We start from the raw sequence: 6595 nt of genomic DNA on the forward strand, positions 1-6595 counted from the left end.
GCGATGTTAAGGGGATTCAGCGGGGGAAGAGTTGCACCCGTCCTTAATCCAATTAATGGAGCGTCCCTGTCCAATTTTGACTGTTTTCCAAATTTGTAACCGTTTTGTGATTAGTAACACTAATTATATCGTTTTTTAAATGAAGAGAATCAATAATTACTAAAATCGAAGGTGCATATATGGGCGACAATGTGGATCGCCTAGTTATTTATTTATTTATTTATTTAGATATGTGGTTAAGTCATTTAGGTTTTATTATGTTTTTAAATTTTAGGGGTTGGATTATAATATTAAGTAAAAAAATATAAAATAAATATTTTTTTGAGGTGCTCATGGATTGCGGCATAAAGGTCTAGACTTTTAGTACAATCATACCCTAGATGAGAAGTTTTAATGATTGACAATCATATAAATTTAGGTTAATACATTGGATTTAACATGAGTTACAAGTTTACATGATAAGAGAAGTCCTTGATTGTGGACCATATTCTTGACAATAAGTTCTTGTAAATTGGAAGACCAGATGCAAGGTAAGAGAAGTTCAAAAATGTCGAGGGTTAGATTTTTGGCAAAAACAAGTCCTTATAGGTTGGACGACTAGATGTAAGATAAGAGAAGTTAAAGAAGGCCTAGAATCATACTCTTGGCAAAAACTGAGAACCCAAGTAAATCACGAGATCGAATGCTAAGGTAGATGAAGACCCGGAGATGACAAAACTCCAAGTACAAAGTTCAGGGAACAGGAGGTTCATCTAACATGAGGTAATCGATTTCGATTGAAAATGTGCTCGAGCATTTAGGATTGAAAAAAAAAAAAAAAATCCTATTTTAGGTGTACAATCGATTGGCAATCAAACTCAAGCATACAAAAACTTTTCAAATCGATTAACCAATTGATTGGGCATTGGTGCAATTGATTAGGAGTTTTCTTTATGAACATAGAAACTTTCCAAATTGATCAATTAGAGGTTTTTCTTTGTAAACACATAAACTTACCAAATTGATCATCTAATCAACACTTGTTAATCGATTTGTGCAATCAATAGACCAACTTTCTTCGAGAGTACATAAGATTACCAAATTGATTGCCCAATCGATTAGACATGACTAATCGATTGGTAGGCTTTGTTCACGAGGAAAGAAGACTACCAAATTAATTGACAAATCAATTAAGCTTACCAATTGATTGGAGACTCCCACTTATCAATCAAGATTCAAAATGGAGGAATATCAACCGTTGATCTAGAGTCAATGGTTATTCAACGAATAAGTCAGATGATTAGTATTCGATTGAGTTGTTTTCCCAATCAATTAGTAGCGACCAAATAGATGAGAAACGACTCAATTCTGAGACGTTTAAAAAGGGGATTAGGGCACGAGGAGTTACTATTCCACTGTTATTCTTCTACTTCTTAGTGTCGAGCTTTCATCTACAAGATCTTCAAGCAACCAAGAGAAAGAGAACCAAGCTAAAAAATTATAATTTTTTTTTTCTACTATTGCTATTCCATTTGGGAGCTTTGTAATCTCGCTGTAAAATGTTTCTCCACCTTCAAGAAGAAGGTATTTATAGTGAAGTTGTGGATCCTTGGATTAGTCACTTTAAAGAGGTGAATATAAAATAAAATCCAAGTGTTAGTATTGTGGAGTATCTTCTCTTCAAGTTTTGGCAAAAATATTAAGTGAAAAAAAATGAAGTGAGCTATTCACCTCTTCCCCCTCTATCTCTCACGATCCTAACATGAATCTACTATTTTGGTCTAGACCTGCATTAAGCACTAGTACATTTCAGTTTTTCTAATTGATTTTTTGTTTAATTTGTTTTAGCTTGTGGTTATGCATAGGTGTGTTTAGTTCAAGTTATTATATATAATTTTGGTTATGTGATTATTAGGTAATCACATAATAAGTTTATAGGGAATAAAATATAACCAAATATTATTTCGTTCAATTTAGGTAATACAATAAAAATTTATTTATTTGAAAATTTTAATGAATAATCAAATTTAATATTTTACTATATTACCCTCACAAAATCAACCATTATTATTATTTAAACTTTATGTTTTTCTTTTTTTAATGATTTTTTGACTTTTTCTTTTTGCACGCTTTAGTTTTTTTCATTTTTTATATTTTTTTTTATTGAAAATGTGCTCGAGCATTTAGGATTGAAAAAAAAAAAATAAAAAAAAATCCTATTTTAGGTGTACAATCGATTGGCAATCAAACTCGAGCACACAAAAACTTTCCAGATCGATTAACCAAATGATTAGGCATTAGTGCAATCGATTAGGAGTTTTCTTTGTGAACATAGAAGCTTTCCAAATTGATCAACCAATTGATTAAGAATTATCTAATTTGATTGGTACAATCGATTAGAGGTTTTTCTTCGTAAACACAGAAATTTACCAAATTGATTATCTAATCAACACTTGTTAATCGATTGGTGTAATCGATAGACCAACTTTCTTCGAGAGTACATAAGATTGTCAAATCGATTGACCAATCGATTAGACATGACTAATCGATTGGTAGGCTTTGTTTATGAGGAAAGAAGGCTACCAAATCAATTGACAAATCAATTACGCTTACCAATCGATTGGAGACTCCCACTTATCAATCAAGATTCAAAATGAAATAATCTCAACCTTTGATCTGGAGTCAATGGTTATTCAACAAATAAGTCAGATGATTGGTATTTGATTGAGTTGTTTTCCCAATCAATTAGTAGCGACCAAAAAGATGAGAAACGACTCAATTCTGAGACGTTTAAAAAGGGGATTAGGGCACGAGGAGTTACTGTTCCATTGTTATTCTTCTACATCTTAGTGTCAAGTTTTCATCTGCAAGATTTTCAAGCAACTAAGAGAAAGAGAACCAAGCTAAAAAATTATAATTTTTTTTCTTCTTTTCTATTATTGCTATTCCATTTGGGAGCTTTGTGATCTCGTTGTAAAAGGTTTCTCCACCTTCTAGAAGGAGGTATTCATAGTAGAGTTGTGGATCCTTGTATTAGTCACTTTAAAGAGGTGAATATCAAATAAAATCCAAGTGTTAGTATTGTGGAGTATTTTCTCTTCAAGTTTCAGATAAAATATTAAATTTAAAAAAGTGAAGTGAGCTATTCACCTCTCCTCCCTCTATCTCTCACGATCCTAACACGAATCTACTCTTTTGGTCTAGACCTGCATTAAGCACCAGTACATTTCAATTTTTCTAATTGATTTTTTTGTTTAGTTTTTTTTTAGCTTGTGGTTATGCATAGGTGTGTTTATTAAGTTATTATATATAACTTTAGTTATGTGAGTAATCACATAACCAAATTTATGGGGAATAAAATATAACTAAATATTATTTCGTTCAATTTAGATAATGCAATAAAAATTTATTTATTTAAAGATTTTAATGAATAATCAAATTTAATATTTTACTATATTATCCTCACAAAACCAACCATTATTATTATTATTATTTAAATTTTATGTTTTTCTTTTTTATGATTTTTTTACTTTTTCTTTTTTGCACACTTTATTTTTTCCAATTTTTTAAAAGTTTTTTTTAATATTTTTTCATTTTTTTTAAAGTTTTTTAATTTTTTGTACGTTTTGTTTTCCTTTTTTATATTTTTTCATTTTTTTAAAAGTTTTTTTGATTTTTTTTTACGTTTGAGAAGTTTTTTTTTTCTTTTTTTTTACTTTTCTTTTTATGTTTTTTTTTAATTTTTTATGTGTGTTTTCTTATTTTTTTTTCCTTTTATACCTTTCTTTTAATTTTTATTTTTTTAATGTTTTTTTTCTTTTTTACCTTTCTTTTAATTTTTTATGTTTTTTTTATTTTTTACATCTTTTTTTATTTTTTTAAAGTTTTTTTTATATATTTTTATGTTTTTCTTTGTTTTCCATATTTTTCTCTTGTCGGAGGATATTTTTAGTAAAAAAAAATTGTTAACTCCGGAATCAAGAATAACCTCAGTTTTTCGATTCCGAGTTGTATGCCCCTTTTGCTGACGTCAGACATGAAACATTACTCAAGAATTATCGATTACTTAAACCAAACAGAGTTTTCGTTGATAATTTTGGATGGATAACTAAGGTTATCAAGGATAACCTCAATCAAACGCACCCTAAAGTTTTGCCTTTAGAGTTTATGTGTTGGGTGATAGTATTAAGCATAATAAAATTTTCAAATTAATTTTTTTTAAGTGTGCACGGGCGAGCTGCGTAAGGTATGAAAGGTATTAGTCGCTCACCTTACGCAGCACATGTTGGACATTGCATCAGTTGCAACATTAGGAAGATGAAGAGGTGCACATTCACCTTCATCTTCCTCCATTGAATGTCATCAAAGTATCAGTTTGTAATTGATGCTTGCTTCCTATTTATACTAGCGTCCAAGAGCAATCGGGGTGGGGTGTGCGACTACGATCAATGTGCACAGTGGAGGTGATCTGGGGCAAAGAGAAGAACAGTCGAGCAACAGAGGTTTTGGTTCACGGATCTTGAGAAGAGCTTTTCGAATTTAGTTTCGTGATCGCTCTTCCGACGACAAGCGGTGGCCGGTGACCGGTGACCAAGTTCGTCTCGGGAGATCACTGTGAGTTGTTACCGTTTTTATTTTGTGTTTGATTCATGCTGTCAAAAAGACAACAATGGTATCAGAGCATTTTTGAAAGCATGAATTTCAATGTGCGGAATTAAGAAATTGCAGCGTTGTGATTTCACTCGATCTCTGCAAGAATCGGCATCCGAATTCGTGATTTACACCAGGCTACATGGAAATCGTGTAGTCCTCGGCGGGATAGAGCCGCGACAGAGGAGCGCCGGTGATTGCGTTTAAATACCGATGAAAGTCGGCGGAGGGAAGACTCGAGTTTGTCGCGAGATAGAAGATGAACAATACTATTTGACGACACAGTTTTTTTTCTATTTTAATCGATTACTCAAGTGATTCATTCATTTGAATCGATTGATAAGAAAATTAAATTGATTAATTTCACGGCATAGTGATTCATGTACTTAATTAATTTATCAATCGATTGAATTCGTTTTAATCGATTAATCAATCGATTCAATTCAATCTTAATCGATTCAAAAGAAAAAAAAAAAGATGAACAGTGCTGTTGACGAGGAAAAAAAAATCAAAGGTTTGACATGAAAATGTTTGATTAAATGCATGTTTAATTAATTTATTGTTCAATTAATTGAAAGTTGAACTATACCAGCTTAGTCCAACCAGATCCTAATCTAGTTCAAACCATTGGTTGATTTAACTAGACTAGTTAAATTTAATAATACCCAGATCTGGTTCAAACTATTGGTTGGTTTAACCAGATCAGTTTATTATTAATTGGGGTAGTTTTGATTACATGAGTTGGGCTGTCCGATCAGACTAAGAGCTGGTTCAAATCATTAGTTGATTTAAATAGACTAGTTTGACTAAATTAGTTTGGTCCAATATGACCTGGTCTGTGATTTAAACCATTAGTTGGTTTAACTAAACTAATTAGATTTGTTCTAATGGGTTGGACTTAATCCAATAGACATTAGTTTGATCAAATGGACCTGAGTTTGATCAATAAGTCTGAGATTGACTTAAATGGGTCAGAACAAACATAGATAAAACATACCTTTCTAATTCGATTAGTTCTGACTGAAAAATAAACTGAACACAGGAGCTGGTCAAAAGATCCAATGTGTCAATCACATGAGACTCCCTAAATAAAGAAAATTTATTTTTCTTATTTGCTTGTGTATTCTGTATATATTTGTTCTATATGTGGGGATTGAATATGACCGATTTTGTTACTAGTTTATCAGTTTTGTACTGACATCATTATTTTTAATTCCAGATACCACGAATAATATACACGATGACTGGTCGCTATGAACGATAGCATGAGCTTTAAGAGGAGATCAAGAAGCTGAAATATGACCCGGATCACAGAGTCGGTTGGCTTATTAGTCAGCTCGATTAGCTGTTCTGGAAACTCGAGTGAGAAGAGTATCCAGTCCAAGACAAAGAAAGTGTTGGTGCAATATCCCTCAGGTCAAGGTTGACCTGGTTGACCAAGCTTGAGTCTTGGTTTGAGTTTCGATGTTTAACAATACAAGACTTCGGTGATATGGACAAGTGCAGGTGCAGTTGTTCATGTGGGGAGATTGTTGGTGCAATTCTCCACTGATCAGGGCTTGATCAGTTTGGTTGTAAAAGAGTCAAGTAGGTCAAGGTTGACCAGATACTTGACTGGGAAAGTCCTAACTGGAATGTTAGGCAGAAGGAAAATCCTGGTGAGTGAAGCCAGGTGAAAGTCCTAGTGAGTGAAGCTAGGCAGTATGAAAATCTTGGTGAGTGAAGCCAGCTTGAAGTCCTAGTGAGTGAAGCTAGGCAGTGTGAAAATCTTGGTGAGTGAAGCCAAGTGAAAGCCCTGGTGAGTGAAGCCAGGTAGATGGAAAGTCCTATTGAGTGAAGCTAGGCAGTGAGGAAATCCTGGTGAGTGAAGCCAGGTGGAAGTCCTGGTGAGTGAAGCCAGGCAGATGAGGAGTCCTGGTGAGTGAAGCCAGGCACGGGGAAAATCCAGATGGGTCAAGGTTGACCA

This window comes from Zingiber officinale, chromosome 10A (assembly GCF_018446385.1).
Source record: "Zingiber officinale cultivar Zhangliang chromosome 10A, Zo_v1.1, whole genome shotgun sequence".
Lineage (NCBI taxonomy): Eukaryota > Viridiplantae > Streptophyta > Magnoliopsida > Zingiberales > Zingiberaceae > Zingiber > Zingiber officinale.